The following is a 19,713-nucleotide window of genomic DNA, read 5'->3' as shown; positions in this document are numbered from 1 at the left end:
GGTGCCAGTGGCGCGAGGAAGCCCCCAGGGCCCCTGAGGTGGCCCGGCACCAAGGGCCTGGGAGCCTTCCGACACCTGGGACATCCCCTTGAAATCTTGCTTTTGCTTTTATTTATTTTTTTTTAAAGATTTTTATTTTTAAGCAACCTCTGTGCCCAACACGGGGCTCAAACTCACAACCCCAAGATCAAGAGTCGCACGCTCTCCTGACTGAGCCGTCCTGGCGCCCCTTTTCCTTTACTTTTAGTGGCTTGAAAGTGTTGCATTCTTGCCTGAGAGCTCTCTAATTTGCTTGGATGGAAAATGATTTGGACTTTTCCCCTTCTGTGAATTGTGTTGATCTTGCGGCTGAGCGGCCCCTTGGGGTGGGTCCTGCTCTGGGGTGTTGGGGTCGGGGGAGGGGGAGGGCCATAACTGTGTCTGTGGCGGGATCGCAGGGCGGGGCAGCGAGGGCGAGACCTGGCCTGTGCAGTTGAAGCAGGGCGGCGTCCGGAGCCAAAGTCCAGGCCTGTTAGCTCTGTTTTCTTAATTCCACCGGTTGAAAAAGAATGTTTTTGTAACAACTTTGTTGAGATATAATCCGCTCGCCTCTCGGTTCACCGTTTTAAGGTGTACAATTCTGTGGGTTTTAGTACATTTACATGATTGTGCAACCATTTCATTATCTCATTCCAGAACATTCCATCACCCCAAAGGGGAATCCTGCCCCCATCAGCAGTCCTCCCCCTCCCCCAGTCCCCGGCCCCCACGAGCCCCCTTCCCATCCATGGAGGAGCCTGTTCTGGACGTGTCACACACATGGACTCACACGCCGTGTGGCCTTCTGTGTCTCGTTCCCTCCCCGAACGTCATGGGCTCGGTGTCCGTCCCTGGGGCAGCGCGTGGTTCTCTGCCCCAGCCCCTCAGGACTCTCTGGTCCTGACGATTCCAAAAAGCTTTTGTCTTTTGCAGGTTTTATATCAGAAGTCACTAGACTCAAAATTAAAACTGAGAAGTGATTTAAATATTTATTAATTCATTTAGCAATAAGAATAATAAATACTAAGTGACTTTTTTTAAACAAGAAGTAACCGTGTTTTCAAAACAAGCAGATTTGGAGGGAAAGCGGCAAGGGGCACCCCAGAGCCTAGGCCAGACGGGGAGAGACCACGGAGCAGGATGGCCATGTCCGGTGTGGGGTCTTGGGGGAAATCCAGGGGCATCCGCGTCAAGCGCGGCCGCTTCGCCTTACCAGCTATGACAAACACGCCCTGGGAGGGAAGATGCTCCCTGATGGGCACTGGGTGGGGGGTGGACGAAACTCTCTCTACTGTCTTTGCAACTTTTCTGTAAATCCCAAATTATTCCAGATGAAAATGTCATTTAAAAACATGGGACAAAAACAAACACACATGGGACAGAACGAAAGAAGTGTGGTTGAGGGCTGTGGCTGCGGTCAGGGGAGGGTGGGGGGCGTCCACCCTGGAACCCGGTGTCCCTGCAGGAGGAGCTGGGTGGCGGAAGAGGGAACCACAGGCCACGCAAGTTAGCAAGTCCTGACACAACGCCAGTCATGTACCAGAGACAGTCATGGTTGCTAGACCTGGGAAAGGTGTGGGTGACGGGTGGGGGTGCTGGGGATCCAGGAAGGTCTCTGAGGAAGGACATCCAGGTAGACCCGCCAGGGATGGGGAGGAGCGTTGGAGGCAGAAGTGGAGTGAGCCTGGTGTTGCAGGGTGGGGACAGTCATGAGGCTCACGGCCAGGTGCCCTGGGGATGGCCCTCCGTCGGGGCTGGTCCCGTGGTTTTGATTGGGTTGATGGGCCAAGGCTCCCAGCAGAGCAGAGTCGGGGCCGCAGGGGCAAGTGCCACGCAGTATGGTGGGTCAGCTCAGCCTCCCTGGAGGAGCCCAGTTCCTGGGCCAGGCCAGTGGTTCTCAAAGGGGACACTGGAGCTCGGCTTCACCCCGCACTCTGTCACAGAGACCCAGGGTTGGTGTCAGCCAAGCGCTGTCCCCCAGGCAGGCCCGGTCTCCCGGAAGCCTCTGCCTGGCCGCCGTAGGCTTGAACCTTCTCTCCCCTTCCCAGTCAGGATGTTCCTGGTATGCAGGTGGAATACATGACCTGAGTTGGGGGAGAGACGCCGGGCTCACCCTGGTTTGTACCCTCTGACCTCTGGTGTCTACTGTCTTGCTCTGGTGTCAAGTGTAGCAGGGATCAGACTCAATTTTTCATCAATACTTAATGCAGGGAGTCTCCTCTCAGCACTGTGGATGTTCAGGGCCATGCTGGACACTGTGGGGGCTGCGCGGCATCCCCGACCCCCACCCCCTCGATGTCCGGAGCACCCCCAGTGCGACAACCACAGATGTCCCCTGGGAACAGTCAGCCCAGGTGAGAGCCACCCCTCGTCCAGGCTCTTTGACAAGGGGAGGGCAGGGAGCCATGCCCTCAGGGTACAGCACCTGCTGGGAACGGTCCCGGGGACACGTGGAGCCGCCAAGCAGCCATGCCAGGAAGGCTGCGGGACCCAGGGTCCGCTGCTGGTTCTTGGTGGGAAGCACAAGGGCTGGGAACTGTGCCTTCCAGGGATCGGGCAGCCAGAAATAGTGTCTGCGCAGAGAGCTTCGCACACTCCAGCCCAGGAACCGGGACCTGCACAGCCCCTCGCCCTGCTGCTCAAGCACTTCCGGTGCCGACACAGGGCCCTGAAGTCTGACCGGCGGCTTCCAAAGTCGTTTCTATCATTGGACCGAGGCAGGGGGTCTCAGCGGGGCTGGTTCTGCCTGCAAGACACGGGGCCATGTAGGGACATCTGTGGTCGCCACAACTGGGAGTGCTCCTGGTACCGAGGGGTGGGGCCACAGGTGCTGCTCAGCCCCCACAGCACCCAGGATGCCCCCCAGAGAACGCCCCAGCCCAGTGCTGTGTCTGGCCTCCCGCTAGCCCCGAGATTCTGTGAGTCTGGTCCCCGATGTCACGGGATGATGCCAGGATATTGGCGGGGCCCCCTCTGCTCTGTGGTGGGTGGGGAGTCACGGGGACACGGGTTCACTGGCTGTTCACAGGAATGCCTCCTGTTCTGGTATGGGCCAGAGCTCCTGTGCCGCCTGCGTGAGCCGGGAGCCCGCGTGAGCGGGGAGCCCGGGTAAGCGGGGAGCCTGCGTGAGCGGGGAGCCCGGGTGAGCGGGGAGCCTGGTTGAGCCGGGAGAAGCTGTCCTCTGCAGGAGTGGGGTGGGGGGCATGGTGCAGACACCTGTGACACTTCCTCAGGGCCCTCCCATGGCCGCCGAAGGTCCTGCTGGCAGTGGGCTGGCAGGATGTCAGCAGGCTGTGGCGTGGCCATGGCCTCTGTGGCTGTGTGCCTGGGGCTTCCAGGAAGCTCGCCTACACCCGGAGGGAGCCTGGGGGGAGGGCGCCCTTTCCAGCAAGCTCCGGGTGGGGCTGGGACAGGCCGAGAGGTCAGCTCCTGCGAATCTGCCCCAGTGTCCAGAAGGAGCGGTAGGTCCCCCTTCCCGGCCACCATCTAGGCTGGCTGAGTCAGGGCTGTGTCACGTGCAGGAAAGAAAGGCCAGCTCAACAGCAGGCAGAAGCAGCCCCAGAAGCTTCGTCAGGTCACGTGACTTCCCTGGCAGTGTGCCCCCTCCCAATCTCTTGAAGACTAGAGCCAGACGCCTCAAAGTGGCCACTTGGCCTGTCAGCCTCTTTGGCCTCGCTCGCCACCCCCTCCCCTCCCACACATTTGCAGGAGCTGCCCCGTGGGCCACCTTCCCTCCAAATATCCCACTCCTGCCTCTCCCCTTTAGGGTCTTTGCTCCGAGGTGCATTTTCAGCCAGACCTCTTTTCTCCGGCTCATCTTGGAACCCCACCTCCCTCTCCCCACTGCACCCGTCCTTCAGAACTGCCCCAGTGCCACCAAGTGAGACGATCTCTGTTTTCCGTGAGGATTTGTGTGCGTGTGTCCCTGCCCTGTGTAGACGTGCAACCTATTTAGCGTTGCCTAGACCAGGGGTCGCGAACCTTCCCCATAAAGGGCCAGACTTGGTGAATGTTTTCGGCTTTGTGGGCCAGACTCTCTCAAGACTACTCAGTTGTACCCTTGTCAATGAATGGGCTGTGCGCCAATAAAACTTTACGAGGACACCCCCCCCCGCCTCCCTGAGCCATGGTTTGTCCGCCTCTGAGTCAGAGGGGTTCCTACAGAGACCCATCGTGATCCCACCACATGGAGACATTGAGTCGTGTTGGAGGCAAACTTTCAAACTTTAGAATTTGTGTCAGATGACTAGGGAACGAAAAGTCCTTTGGGGGTCGATGGGATCCCTTAATGCAGAGGGGCTCCCTGGGGGACGCGGGGCCACGTTCGGTGATGTGTGTGGTTGTCGCAACTGGGGACACTGAAGGAGTGGGGGCTGGGGTGCTGCTCAGGGAATAGCTCACCTCCACGGCCGCCGCGCTGGGGACGGAACCCTGCCTCCCTGCATATCGGGTTGTAGCGTGTGGTCGGTTCGCAGTGCTCCATGTTGGGTGGCCCACCTGTGAGAGGATCTCACCTGCCAGCACCTTGCATGGTCTCTGACAGCGCCCCTCACGGCCAGCAGGGCAGGCTGGGCTTATCCTGTGACAACAGTGGGGGAACTGAGGCTCAGAGCCAGGCCCGCAGCCCCCAGCCCTGTGCTCTCTCCAGCTCCCTTTCTTCAGTGTGGGGGTCTGCTCACGGTTCTTTGCCCCAAGAACACTCCTGTCACGTTCTGTCAACTCAGGTCAGCCCCTGAGCCCGCGCTGGCAGCCTCGCAGCGAAGAACGTCAGCAGGGCCTTGCCGGTGCCGGGGGACGGGGACCCACAGGGAGCGGACATGGTGGCCCTGCCGCGTCTGCCCGGGATGCGTGGTGGGCCTTGCTGCTACCAGGCCGGGCGTAACCACATTCAGGAGTAAGGGTGTGGGGGGGCAGGAGGCACCCATTTCTCGAGAGTCTCCACGAGGCCACGCCCGTGGCAGGCGCGGATGCTTGTGCTGCTGGAAAACGAGCGGCGTACCTTGGCAGCGCACTAATGCGCCACGCAAGAGGGGTGGCCGCCGTGGAGGACGGTTTGCAGGTAAACACGGGTTACCAGGTGACCCAGAATTTCCAGTCCTGGGTCCACACCCAAAGGAATGGAAAACAGGTGTGCAAACAGCAGCACACTTCACAATAGCCCTGAGGTGGGAATGACCCCAGTGTCCCCCACACGCGGGCACATCCTTCAGCTGCAAGCAGGAGTGAGGCCCCCATACACACTGCCCCGGGGACAGATCCCGAGCCCACGACACTCAGGGAGGGAACCAGACACAGAAGGCCCCACAGCGTGTGCGTCCACATGTGTGACACGTCCAGAACAGGCTCCTGCACGGACGGGAAGGGGGCTCGTGGGGGCCGGGGGCTGGGGAGGGGGTGGGGAGTGACAGCTGATGGGGTGAGTTTCCTTTTGAGGGGATGGAATGTTCTAGAACTAGATAGAGGTGTGGGTTGCACAGATGCCACTGAATTGAACAGTTAGAATGGTAGCTTTCATATTATGTGCATTTTAACAAACAGAACCTTGTGCAGGGTCCCCAGGATTCCACCTGGTGCCCTGTGACCAGGCTTGTGTGCAGTGCAGACCTCCTCCCCATCTCCCTGGATCTCCCCAGCTCTGGGCTGGCTCCCAGGTGTGGTTCCCTGCCCCTGAAGCCCTGGGCCTGTGCCCGGGGGGGGGGGGGGGGGACGGGGCTCCGCAGGTGGTCTCTTGTGCTGCTGCTTTAGAAGTCAGCGTGGCTGCAGCCTTCTGTCTGCATCTGTCATCTTGGTGGGAGTCTTCTTAGCTCAGCAGCAGAGCACACCCCCCAGCTCTGCAGTCAGAGTTAACTGGCATAGCCCAGGGTCTCAGCACTACAGGGCAGCTCGTTCACTCTCTGGGAGGCGTCCTGGGCACTGGTAGGGGGTTCAGCAGCATCACTGGCCCCGCCCCCTCGACACCAGGAACAGCCACGGATGTCCACAGATGTCACCCACGTCCTCTGGGGGCAGGAGCGCCCCAGGCTGGGCCCAGGCTTCAAAGCAGACACCCGGGAGCTGGGCACGTCCAGACCCAGCCTGGGCGGGAGGGGAGGCCCCACACCCAGGGCCCACAGATGTGGTCCATGGCCCACCAAAATGTGTTGATTTTAACTTCTTTTAAAATAAGTGAACAAGGGGCACCTGTGTGGCTTGTCCGGTTAAGCGTCTGCCTTCGGCTCAGGTCATGATCTCCGGGACCTGGGATGGAGCCCCACATCGGGCTCCCTGCTCAGTGGGGAGTCTTCTTCTCCCTCTGCACCTCCCCCACTCTCTCTCTTGCTCTTAAGTAAATAAAATCTTTAAAAAAATAATAAAATCAGTGAACAAAAAGTGACTAACATACTAGTGAATGTTTAATAACTAACCCAGCCTGGTTTATATTCACCTTTACACAGATGCAGTTCTCGAATATAATCTTCCATATTGTTGTGTGGACGGAGGGGCCACAAAGCCAAACGTGCTACCTGCCAGCCAAAGTTCCCACGTGCTCCTGCTCCAGGAGAAGCCGGGGAGGGGGAGGGTCCTACTTAAGGACCTTTAAAACAAAATCCAGAAGCAGAATTTTGGGGCAACAGGTGAGCCCTCCTGGTGGGATGTCCCTCCTGGGACAGAACCGCCTCCACACCCTGGGCCCATGGACCTATCGAGTGCCTATGTTCCCGTCCCAGGCACAGTGGCCTCTGCCCCGGCCGTGCCTTGCCCCGTGGCCAAGCAGGTGGGGTTTCCTCCAGCCCTCATTCCCGTGCTCTGCCAACACCACCCAGCCCTGAAAGGGGGCTCCTCCCAGGTGGGAGGACAGGGGCTGCCTGGATAGTTTCTGCTTCCAAGAAGGGACATTTGGTTCCAATAAAAAAACAAAAACAAAACCAAAAAAACCTGTGCAGAGTTTCTGATCCAGGATGACTGTGCCCAGGGACCACAGGGCCACGTGTGGAGGCATCTGTGGTTGTCACGACTGGGCTGCTCCTGGCATCCAGGGGTGCCGGCCAGGGATGCTCAGCCCCCCACAGTGCCCAGGACACCCCAAAAAGAGTAACCCACCCCCATGTCAACAGTGCCAGGATGGGGAGACCCTGCATTCCTTATTTTGGGAAAAGAAATCAAGTCAGTCCCTGCTCATCCTAGACACAGAATAAACCCCAAGGAGTCACACCATATAAACGAGCATCTGTGAGTCACCCCCACTGAGTGTGTGTAGTTAAATGTGTGCAGCATCCTGGGACCTCAGGAGACTGGTGGTCACAGAGTGCAGTGTCCTGGGGGTCAGGGGTCTCACCCTGCCACAAATAAATGCAGGCTTTGCACGGCCTCCCTCTTCATACACTGGCCCCATGGGGGCCTGGATCTCCACGCCCGCGTCACCTGACGCGCTGTGGGGCTGTGCAGCCGTGGCCGCCAGGTGGCAGCACAGCCCACTCCACGGGCTAGTGCTTCTGGCTCCGGGTTCCTGCATCCCAGAAACACCGCAGTCTAGACACCCTCCGGCGGAATTCCTGTCCCCTTGAGTCAGTCTGTGCAGAGACGTGCGTGATCCCGATTCCCAGTCATCATCTCCCACTGCATTGTCGAGGCTCTCGCCAGGGGCCAGATCACTGGACAGAGTGGCTCCCTAAGGGTCTGGGCGGGGGTGGCCGGGGCTCAGCAGCAGGGGGGCCAGCGGGGAAAGGGAACCCGCCCTGCATTGCTTTCACACCAGCATGAAATGCCACCAGGGCCAGGGATATCTTGGGCCAGCTGCTGCCTGGCTCTGGTTTTGAGTGTCTGCCCTCTGCTGCCTTTTGGGAATGAGAGTCTCACTGAGCGCACAGGAAACAGGTGTGCGCACCCCGGGCGCCCCAGAAACCCAGCTGTCCTGGGAGAAATGTGCCCCCAATGTGCTTTCGTCCCTCCTGAAATGGGCCAGCATCTTGCAAAAGTTAAGGCTGGTCTTTGCCGCGTTTCTTAGGCCACCTGAGCCACTCCTGGGGCCGGGCCCCTTGCCAGGTACACTTCCTGAGGTGTCGTCCTCTTGATCCAACCAGGGGAGTGTCCGAGGGTTTGGGGTGGAGACCCAAACACTGCTGGCTCCCGTCAGACCTTCTAGGGTATTAGCCCCGTGTCTCGGTCTCCCAGGGTGGCTGTACCAAACTGCCATAACCTAGATGCTGAAATGAGGGAAATGTATCTTCTACCGGCTCCGGAGCCAGAAGTCCGAGAACAAGGGGTCCTAGTGTGGGTTCCTGCTGAAAACCTGTCCCAGGCCCCCCAGCTTCACGGGGAGCGGTGTGTGTCACTGGTAATCTCGGTGTGCCTTGGCCCATAGAAGCGTCATCCCCATCTCTGCCCCATCATCGCGGGGCTTCTCCCTCTCTGTCTGGGTGCACATGTCCCCTTTTTATAAGGACACCCGTCATTGCTTTAGGGTCCACCCTACTCCAGTGTGACCTCACCTGAACTAAGTACTCCTGCGACCACCCCATTTCCAAATAATTTCCTGTTCTGACCTGCTGGGCACTAGGATGTCAACACGTGAATTTGGGGTGGGGACACAGTTTAACCCGTAACACCCCTCTGGGCCCCACACTGGAGAGGAGCACTGGTGGCGCCTCCTGCTTGCTGTCTGGGGGCAGGAATCCCACCCAGGCCAAGGATGGGGAGAGGGCAGGGTATGGGAGCGGACACAGACCTGGTTGGCGCGCTGACTGGGCTCGGCCCTGGGCCAGGCGGGACTGAGGGACGTGCCCACTGGTGCCTTCGGCAGAGCAGATCATTTTCTGAGAAAGGGCTGACCTGCTTCCTTGAAGCCTCCTCTGTGGCAGGTGGCGGGAAGCTCCCCGAGGGGACTCTGCCGAGTTGTAGACGGGCCGGTGGCCTCCTCCCCTCCCCTCCACACGTGTCCAGAGGGACAGCACGTGCATCCTGCTGCACGTGTTTGGGGGGCCACCTGCCCTAAGCCCACTTCTTTGGCAAGTTGGTCCTAAGGGCCCTAAGGCTGAGACAGAGACTGGTATTCCCTGAAAACCGACCCCACCAGCAGCGGAGGCTTTGTCATGACCCCTGTGTTGTCGACAGGGAAACGGGGGCTGAGAAAAATAACGCGCCTGCCCCCACCCACTCCCCTCTGCCTCGGGACCAACAGACACCGCCTCATTTCCTGTAGGGCCTTCCGGGTTGTGCCGGCCCCTTCCTGGTCCTGGGCTGGGGCCGGGTGCGGCCAGTGGGCACTCACCCTACGGGCACAGCCTGAGGCCACACCGAGAACCTCAGGGATCAAGAGAAACAGCAATTTAACATAAAAGAAAAAACTTGTGATAACGTTAACTGACTCATTCCAGCTTGTTTGAATTTGATTTTATGTGAAAGTAGAACATTTTAACAGAACACTATTTGTTATTTCCATTAATAATTCAAAGTCAGTGCGAAAGCCCGCGATGAACCAAATTTCAAATCGTGAATGAAGCGCAGACAGGGTCGGGCACGCAGGTTTTCCTCATGGTCCGGGCTCCAGCCTGGTTCTCACGGCCTGGTCACCGGTCCTGTTTTGCTTTTAAATGTCAGCATCTCACTCATCGTGGATTTTCTGCATTCGTTTCGATGTTTTGCAACCCAGTTCCCTCAATGGCTGGGTTTCGGGCGTCCCTCTGGTCTCGCGCCTGAGTCTCATGGCCGTCGTGCAGGATCCGCAGTGCCTGTCACCTGAGGGCGTGCAGATGTCCGTCAGACGCAGACGCGTGCACGCCTGCACACCGCGTGATTGTGCTGCTGGGACGCCAGGTGCGCGTGGGGCCAGTCACGAGGCCTGCTCTGGGCCGTGGAGGGACAGCAGAGCTGCAGAGGGAGCCCGCTGGCCCTGCAGGTCCAGTCCTAGGAAGGTCCCCAGAAGAGCTGCAGAGATGGTCAAATAAGGATGCACACACACGTGTTCCCAGCAGCACGATTCACAGGAGCCAGAAGGTGGAGACGGTGAAGGTGTTGCCACACACGGGCAGGTCTCTCAGCCAGGAACAGGAAGGCGCCCACACGCGCTGCCCCGGGGGCGGACCCCGAGCCCACGACGCTCAGGGAGGGAACCAGACACAGAAGGCCCCACGGGGTGTGAGTCCACGTGTGTGACACGTCCAGAACAGGCCTGTCCACAGACGGGAAGGGGGCTCGTGGGGGCCGGGGCGGGCTGACAGCCGATGGGGACGGGGTTTCCTTTTGGGGCGATGGAATGTTCTGGAATGGTAGAGGTGGTGGGTGCACAGCTGCGAATACACTCGGTGCTACTGAAATGTTCCCTTTAAAACGATTCATTTTATTTCATGCGACTCTTACCTGAATTTTTTAACAACGTAGGCAGGGGCACCTGGGTGGCTGTTAGCATCTAACTCTTGATCTCGGCTCAGGTCTTGATCTCCACCCAGCATGGAGCCTTCTTAAAATACAAATAAAAATTTTTTAAAATTCTAAGTAGGCAGAAAGAGGTGTGGCTTTAGGTCGGGCATGTGGATTTCACCGCGTTCACAGGCCTGCGGGCATCTGACGGCGGCCTTGGTGCTGGCCGAGAGGATGCCGGCACACCGCAGACCTGGGCGGCCAGGGCCACCAAGTGCTGCATTTTCGCTCACCCCAGGAGAGACTGTGGGGCTCGCCCCCATGGCTCTCTGCAGGAGCAGCAGATGCTGGAGGAGGCCTGGAGCACCTGGGCCGGGATAGCAGGTGGAAGCGAGGGGAGCCCTGCCAGGGTCTCCGCCTCGGGACAGCACGGGTGTGCCTGCATCCGGGGACACCTGAGCCACTGCCTGTCTCGGACAAACCTGCGTCACTGGGGAGCTTCTCGTGCTGTACGCTCAGTGCTGGCCCATCCGCGCGCCTCTGCCGGGATCTCCATGCTCCGTGTGTGCGTGTGCGTGCATGTGTGTGTGCAGAAAGCCTGCCCGGCCCCGTCTGCCGTTCCAGCCTTCGAGCCTTGCCTTGCACAGTGTCCGGGTTTCTGTTTCTCACGGGGCAGCTCGTGTGTGTGGGCGGGGCCTGTGCTGAATCATATTACTCTCTTGTTTCGGTTTTCCTCCACCTTTCTCAGCCCCACCTCCTCGCCACCTGCGGCCGACTCCGTGTGGTTTGCTCTGTCATAGAGGCAGCCAGCAGGCTCTGCCTGACCTTTTTTCTCAAATGCCATCTGAGCTGTGAGCCTCCTCCAGGAGGCGTCGCAGACCCCCTCGGGCTTTCTGGGTGCTCTCTGGCTGCCGGCCAGGAAGGAGCTGGTTGCGCTGCTGTCGGCTGCGGCTCTGCGTTTCGCTGACCCCGGGGCTGCTCCCCAGAAAGCCCATCGCGTGTGTTTGGTGGTTGCACACCACTCCAGGTCAGCTCCCCTGCAGCCAGCGATGGCACTGCCGTGTCAGTGTGACAGGAAGGGGGCACTGCCGGTGGGGTCCCCAGGGCCAGGCCGAGCCCCCATGGGAACCTGATTCCATGGGGACTTTATTTCCCAACTTCATTTTAAAAAATATTGCTACTGTTTGACTGTTTTTAACACGGAGGACACGTGGGCCCTCAGGACATTGAGAGCGTGGGGCAGCGATCACTGTCGCAGTGCCGTTGAGCGGTGGGCTTCCTCACCGGCCAGACGGGGCCTTCCCTTCTTTGCCCCCGGACATCCCCAGCTGCCCTCCCCACTCCTGACACAGGTGCACCTGGCTGCCGGGCAGGGGAGCTCTTCCTGTGCACACACACGTGGGCCCTAGGAAGACTTTGTGCTCAGAGAAGAAAGGCCCCCAGAGATAGCAGGTCCTAAATCCCTGGAACCTGGGAATGTGGCCCCTGATAGGACCACGGTTTTGCAGGTGTGACTAAATTAAGTCTTTTGAAATGGAGGGATTTTCCGGGTGCAATCATAAAGTGTCCTTGTAAGACAAAGGCAGAAGGAGATTTGACACATGGGGAGATCATGTGACCACAGGCAGAGACCAGGGACGCGGCCACAAGCCACGGGGCGCCTGGCGCCAGGAGCTGGAGGACGCAGGAAGAGCCCTCCCTGGAGCCTGCGGGGGAGCTCGGCCCGCCACACCTGGACCTCAGCCCAGCGACACTGGTTGACCTCTGGCCTTCAGAGCTGTAGGAATCAGTGTGCGCTGTTCTAAGTCACGGGATCAGTGCGATTTGTTCCAGCAGCTGCAGGAACCATCAGGCTGCGCGGAGGGTTTGCATTTCCGTAGCTGTACCAGACTTCGGCTGCTCTCCTGGGACCCTGGGGCCTGCTGTTTCTGGGGGGCAGGGACCCACCGCGGCTGTTCTCTTCCCCCTGTTGTCCTGTGCCCCTCTGGGGAAAGCATCCTGACAGACCACACTTTGTCCCTGAATGTGGGGTACCCCTCGGGTGCAATATGGGGGGCGTGGGGAAAGGTGTCCGCACCACGGCTCGGAGGCACGGGGCCGTAAACTTGCAGCCGCTTAAAACAGAGGGGCCCCCGACTGCTGGGTTCAGTTCGCGCACCTGTGAACTAGATCAGGCAAGACAAACTGGACTCCCTCCCGGCCCGGCGCCCTGCGAAGAGCTCAGAACTCTGCCCAGTGAAGACGAGCACGCTTACATCATCCTCCCGAACTCTGCTGCTGCTCCTGACCGCCTCGCCCGCTCCCGCTCCCCAGGTAGCTGGGCTCCGGATTCCACCATCGCCGGCGAGCCTGAACCCTGCCCGGTTTTGTTCTGTCTCCGCTCCAGGCTCCGGGAACATGGCCCTGAGTTTGCATTTCTGAGCCCGGGACTGTCCGGCATTTGCAGCCCAGAGAGCCACCACCAGCCCCCTCCAGCCCCGCGGAATGGGGAGAACACAGGTGCGCCTGAGAACCTCAGCTCTGCCCTTGGTGCACCGCATCTCCCTCTTGGGAAGTGAGGAAGGTGGGTAGCGCACCGACCTTCCCGGAGCTCATGGCAGGACGCTCCCTCAGGCCTTGTGCCTTCACCCCTGCAGACGCCCTGGACCCTCAGCCTCTCGGCTCCGCTGTACCCGGTCTGGGCTCCAGCCTTGATTTAGTCACTCCCTGCGTGCCCTGCACTTCTGGCTCCGGCTTCTCTTGCCCTTAAGCCCTCCCAGTTGTTCAGCATCGGGCTGGCTATAAAAGGCAGTTTTGATCGAGGAAAAAGGAGGACACGGGTGGCCTGCTGCCCGGACCGAGATCATCTTCTGCTTCTGCCTCGCAGCCCGGTGTCTGGGATTAATTTGGATTCCCAGAATACCGCTGGAGGCAGCACATGCTGTTACGATTGCTAGTGGCTCCCGCTCAGCTGTCCCAGGCCCCAGCCCAGGGTGTCCCCACGTCTGCCCGCTCACCCGCTCTGCTGGCTCGGGGGGGGGGGGCTGGCGGAGCCTGGAGCCCTTACAGACAGCTTCCCCCCCTGCAGAAGGGAGGCAGCGTCTGCTTCAGAGAGTATGGGGCGCCGGTGGAGCAAAGCCAGGGCGTGGGACGTGTAAGCCCGGGTCAGAAGCCTGGCGTATCTCAGGGCTCAGCAGGCTTCCTCCCTCTGCAGCTCCAGGAGGGAGCGCTAGGGCCATGGGGCTTCCCAGCACCCTTTCTCTTCCTGGACAGAATCTTGTACCAGGTTGGTACGGTCGGCTGCCCGGCTGCAGGGGCCTCTGCTGCTGTCCAGCGGTGGGGACGCGGCGAGGAAGAGGCCTCCAGTCCCTGCCCCAGAGAGCGGGTGGAGGAGCAGGGGCGGCAGACGGGCGGGCGCACATGCTCGTGTGTCTGCGGCTGGCGTGGTGGTATCACACACGGAGCCTCGATCGTCTTGAATGGTAGAAATGGGTCCTGGGACCAGAACCTTTACGAGTCACTGGAATAACGGATCCAGGAGCTCTTGCCACTGCTCACCTTGTCTTATAGGTGAGAAGCCAGGAAATCCGTTTGGATTCTGTTGGCCCAGATCCCACGCCCATGAGCAGCCGGGACTCAGGGTCCCGACCCGCTGGCCCCAGAGCGCGTGCTCTCAGCTGCTGGAAGAGTGCTCCTCTGATTAAGGCTTTTAAAAGATTAACATTGAGGTAAGGCAGAACCTGTGGGCTATGGTGAGCCGGCCCTGCTCCGTGAGTCCGACTTCCGGGGGCTTTCCCTCCCGGGATGGGACAGTCTGCTCTTCCTTCACCTGCACATGGAAGCAGATGGCTGGCATAGAGGGCCATGTTATCGCAAGTAGTGAGAGCAGGGACACTGGTCACACCCTGCAAGGCTCTTCCCCGCGAGGGTTCCTGCAATGGGGCTGGATGGGGGAGCTGCGGTCCACGCCGCCTGTCTGACTCTGGGCACAGACCCCGCCCCTGCAGTCGCAAATGGTGGATGGGAGTCAGACCCCGCTCTGTGTACAAAATTTGTCTCATGTTTGGTTTTGGGGGGGTATTTTTTTATTTTTTATTTTTATTTTATTTTTATTTTTTTTTAAAGATTTATTTATTTGACAGAGAGACAGCGAAAGAGAGCACAAGCAGGGGGAGCGGCAGAGGGAGAGGGAGAAGTAGGCTCTCCGCTGAGCAGGGAGCCTGATGCGGGGCTCCATCCCAGGACCCCGGGATCATGACCTGAGCCGAAGGCAGACGCTTAACCCACTGAGCCCCCCGGGCGCCCCTCATGTTTTATTTTTAACCCAGCTCGCAACCCCGGATTCCGTGCCACTGCACGTGCCAACGATGACAGTCATCTTCACTCCCCCAGGACGCGATGGTCCACCCCTGGTGGCAGCCCCCCGAGTTTCTGTGAATCAGATCCCCTGCCAAATACATCAGGAACATTCCTTGAGGGGTGAGCCCCACCCGCAGGCTCTGGAGCGCAGAAGACGGCTTTGGAAGCCCTGGAACCCCCAAGAGCAGGTGCTGTGTTCAGCTCAGTCCCCGCCTTGCTCCCGTCTCTCTGGTTCTTGCCGACGTGTTTCCAGTCAGGGCTTTTCTCGAGGGGACACGGACTGAGAAGGGCAGTTTGTTGCTCATGTCCCTGCAAAACCGTGCCTCATCTTCGCCACCGTCTGCTCGTTTGTCCCTCGCCCAGCGTGGCTGTGGCGTGGGCCTCTCCAGGAGCAGTCGCAGCGTAGGGCTCTGACCTGCCCAGGACTGCGAAGCTGGGGAGCGGAAGCACCTGATCAATCTTGCGGGAGATGCAGCATGTGCTCCTCAGATTGAAAAAGGACAGTTGCTTGCTCAGGTATCATGAGCTCCAGACCAGGGCTCTCACCCTGGGCACGCAGGTGGCATCTGGGACGTCTGTGGTCGTCACAACTGGGGGGCTTCTGGCATCGAGAAGGGGGCCAGGAATGCTGCCAACCCCCACATTGCCTGGTGTGTCCCACCCCAAAGAATGACCCAGCACCAAATGTCCACAGTGCCCCAGGGAGAAGCCCATTCTAGCAAGTTCCTAGCCCTTGGGGTCTGAGATCTGCAGGTGAGGCCTGGTGCTCCCACTTCCACTCAGCGCTGGGGGTCCTTGTGTCCCGGGTCTTTCAGGCAGGGAGTTTCTTGTTGTTCGGGGCTCCCAGGAGCCCCCTTCATTGGTGGCAGACCCTTCATACCAGGATTTCCATGTTGCCTTCTAACTGTGACGTGTTATGGACCTCACCTGAGTTCAGAGAGGTGCCCAAGCTTCCCTGACTTTGGGACCCCTGGGAGATGGAACAGCTACATGCGGGGCTGCCTCAGGGGCTGTCCACTCAGCTCCCACCGTCTGCATCCTGGAGGCCGGCAGGGACACACTTTCTCCGCCGGAAACCCTTGAGATGCTCCCAGAAATCAGCCTGCTTTATTTGGATTCATCGAGGAAAGGGTGGGCCCACTGCTGTATTTATTTTGGTGTAATCGAAACCTCAGATCTCAGCGTGAATGTTCACGAGGACAGACATTCCCCAGGTCAGCGAGGGAAAGTGCAGTGCTCTCTGAGGTCAGCCTGGGACAGCAGGCGGGCTGGCGGCCGTCCAGCAAGGTGCCACGTGGTGTTCTGCACCACAGGTACGCCTGGAGGGCACGCTCCACCACACACCCGGCCAGCCGCAGAGCCCCGCGGCCTGGGTCTTCCCGGCCCAGCAAGGCACCCCACTTCCTGCAGTGTCCCCTCCCTCCCTACAGCCCCTTCCTCACCCACACCCAGTGGAAACTACGCTGGAAACCCAGCTTCCCATTTTTGGAGATGTTTCTAGAAACTAGATATCTTTCCAGCTGGAGGTGATGTGACCTTTTAGTTCAGCTTCGAGTTTTTTCCCCTTCACTGCAAGGAAAGAATACAGAAGCGATACTGGCTCGGTGTAAGGCCGTGCTTTCTCAGCCTTGTTTCTCTTTCTCGTGACCACCCCCTTCGGGGACTTTCTTCTCCTGAGCGTTCATCAGAAAACACACAGCCGGCCGCGGGTGGGAGTGCATCGTGCCTCTAGATGCCCCGTGTTCGTGTGGCCCTTCTAAACTCAGCTGTCGACCGTTGGAGGCTGCTCACGACTGGTGAGAAGTGAGGTCCTGGAAAGCAAAAAGCTGAGAAAAAGATTCTGTGCACGGGAGACCCGCGGGAGGTGAAGGGCTCAGGGATGCCATGTGTCTGTTCACGTACCTGTACCCCCGGCGCCGGACGCGCTCGAAGAGTAACACCGTTGTCGCCTCCCTGAGAGTCGAATCTCGCCCCCGCTGTGGATGTGTCTATGAATACATGTAACAATATGGGTGCGAGGAAACGGAAATCTCCCACGGCAAACCCCGTTCCCCAGATTTAACCCGCACCGACGGTGTGGGCGGGGTGGACAACCGTCCAGTCCAGCGCTGGCCACAAATTGTCATGATGATTCTTAGGCTAGTTTCTTGGTTTTCCTGCATCTCAGCTTCCCCGTTCATACAAAGGGATGATGGGCGTGTTTGGGGGGTAGACTAAGAGCCATCTATGGCACGGAGCAGTTGTGAGCATTAAATTGGAGAACTTACGGAAAAGCTAAGTCGAAGGCCTGGCGAGAGTCTGTGCTACGTACAGGCCGGTGCTCCTGTTGTCCTCACCGCTCCCGTTTCCCGCCTGCGACTTTCTCACAGGCTTTGCCCAGGCACAGGCCCCACGCAGAGGTGGGTGTATAGCAGCACCCGGTGCGCCCAGACCTGCCATCCTGAGCCTTAGCTAGGTGGCCCTGCGTGACCCGGCTTGAGAGCATAGCCCTTCACAGTGGCTTGGCTTCTGGTAGGCTCCCCAGATCGTTTTATGTTGACTCCTTAGCTCCGGGTTCTAAGCCACTTAGGGTGAGAATGGGGCCATGGCTACCATGCTCGGAGAAGCCCCCAAGACCCAGACAGAGGCAGACCCGAGGTGTTCTACGCCTCTGTACAGCTGGGTGGTACCTGAGTCTTTCCCTGACGATGAAGCCCAAAGAGAGCCTGGCCTTTTAAACAACATATGTAAAATGTAAAATACATGCAGCGTAACATTTGTCATCGTAACCGTCTCTAAGTGCACAGCTCAGCTGAGCACATTCATACCGTCCCGCAGCCACCCCCACCCTCCGTCTCCAGAACGTTCCATCTCCCCACACGGAGACTCTGTCCCCAGGAAGCACGGACTCCCCAGCCCCTGCCCCAGCCCTGGCTCCCACCAGCTCCTCTCTGTCTGTGTGGACGGGACTCCTCTGGGGACCTCCTGGGAGTGGGGTCCTGCGGGATGTGTCCTTCTGGGTCTGGCTGCTCTCGCTGAGCCCGGTGTCCTCGGGGTCCCTCCACATCGTGGCCGCTGTCAGGCTCCCTTCCAGGGCTGGCTCGTGTTCCAACATGTGGACGGACCACACGGTGTGTCCTTTATCTGTGGACAGACACCTGGGCTGCCTCCCCTTTAGGCTGCTGTGGAGGATGCTGCTGTGAACACGGGTGTGCAAGGATATGTTCAAGTCCCTGCTTTCCATTCTTTTAGGTATATACCCACCCAGAAGTGGAATTTCTGGACCCTATGGTAATTTTATATTTAGTTTTTTGAGGAAGCTTCATAATATTTTCATAATATTTTCCACCAATCTTGTTATTTCTGTTACTGCTTTTTTGTTTTTATAATAGACATCCTAATGGCTGTGAAGTGGTAACTCACTGTGGTTTTGACTTGCATTCTCTAATGATTAATGGTGTTGCGTGTCTCTTCATGTGCTTCCTGGCTATTTGTAGGTCTTCTCTGGAGAAACGTCTATTTGGGTGCTCGTTTTTAATCAAACTGTTGCTCGTGTAATAGTAGGAGTTCTTTATGTATTCTATATACTAATTCCTTATTAGATATATGATTTGCAAACATTTTCTCCCATTCTTTGGGTTGCCTTTTGCCGTATTGGAAATGTCCTCTGATGCACAAAACTTTTAAATTTGGGGCGCCTGGATGGCACAGTCCATTAAGTGTCTGACTCTTGACTTCAGCTCAGGTCATGATCTCAGGGTTGTGAGATCAAGCCCTGCATCAGGCTCTGCACTGGGCATGGAGCCTGCTTAGGGTTCTCTCTCTCCTCCCTCTGCCCCTCCCCTCCACTCACTCTTTCTCTCTCTAAAAAAAAAGTTTCTAATTTTAATGAAGTTCAATTTATTTTTTCTTTTGTTTCCTGTGCTTCTGATGTCATGTCCATGAAGTATGTACTCTTCATACAGTGGGATGAAAAGAGCACTCTGTGGTTTTCCTCCCCAGAGTCCATCACCCAAGTCTAATCATGTGAGAAAAGCATCAGACAAACCCTAATTGAGGGACTTCCTACAAAATTCCTAGCCAGTCCTCCTCAAAACTGCCCAGGTCGTGAAAAACCAGGAAAATGTGAGAAACTCTCTCAGACTTGAGGGACCTAAGGAGGCATGATAGCTGTATGATCTGGGTTCTCCAGAGAAACAGAACCAACAGGATATACAGATCAATAGAGCTTTTATAAGGAATTGGCCCAGGCAGTTAGGGAGGCTTAGAAAGTCCGAGAATAGCAGTTGGCCAGCTGGAAACCCCGCAGGGCTGATGGAGCGAGTCCCGGTCTGAGTCCAAGTCCAAAATGCAGGACAAGGCCGGTGTAAGCTGGACAGTCGGACAGAGAGCACGTTCTCACAGACTCCACCTCTTGTGTTCAGGCCCTCAGTGGGTTGGAGAGGCCCACGCTCACGGGGGCGGGCGGCCTGCGTGCCCCGGGCCGCGGAGTCAGGTGGGTCCCTCAGACACGCACTCCGGTGGACACATACAGCTAACCATCGCCACACGTGTGTGCAAAGTGGAGTCCTGTGTGGGCTCCTACGGGAGAAAAGGACATTGGGGAAATACTAAGGAAATCCGAAGGAAGTATGGGTTTTAGTTAATAATGTGTCAGTGTTGGCTCAGTAATCGGGACAAACGTACCACGGTAATGCCGGGAGTTTGTAATAGGAGCGGTGAGGGGTGGGTCTGTGGAAACTGCACTATCCTCACCATTTTTCTGTAAGCCTAAAAGGATTCTGAAAACCAGAACTATTTTTTTTTTAACTAATAATTGACAGAAAGTGGGAGCGAAGAAACATGCCAAGCAAATGCAACACACAGGCCTCGCTGGCTCCGGATTTGAACAAACGAGCTGGGAAAAGACGTTCTTGACCATCAGGGCCCTTTGCTCACAGACTGGGGAGTAGACGAGAATACTCTTGTGAACTTCGGGTGCAAGAGTGGCGTTGTGGTTACACGACGGGGATTCAGAGACTTCAGTGCCTGGAGCAACACCGA

The 19,713-nt window shown here is 58.0% G+C and overlaps 1 protein-coding gene across 2 annotated transcripts in view; it reads left to right on the top strand.

Moving 5' to 3' along the window:
- GNG7 (G protein subunit gamma 7) overlaps nucleotides 1–19,713 on the top strand; it is a 122,556-nt gene that overhangs the window by 43,902 nt on the left and 58,941 nt on the right. The window contains exon 3 of one of the 2 annotated variants that reach the window (XM_026481035.4): nucleotides 12,740–12,916. The exons of the other annotated variant lie outside the window; for it this stretch is intronic. The gene's annotated coding sequence lies outside the window, so the exon portion shown is untranslated. The remainder of the gene's footprint in view (nucleotides 1–12,739; nucleotides 12,917–19,713) is intronic. 2 annotated transcript variants of the gene reach the window in all.

This window comes from Ursus arctos, unplaced genomic scaffold (genome assembly GCF_023065955.2).
Source record: "Ursus arctos isolate Adak ecotype North America unplaced genomic scaffold, UrsArc2.0 scaffold_14, whole genome shotgun sequence".
Taxonomy (NCBI): domain Eukaryota; kingdom Metazoa; phylum Chordata; class Mammalia; order Carnivora; family Ursidae; genus Ursus; species Ursus arctos.
The sequence above is the reverse complement of the archived record's forward strand: the minus strand, read 5'-3'. Positions and strand labels throughout refer to the sequence as shown.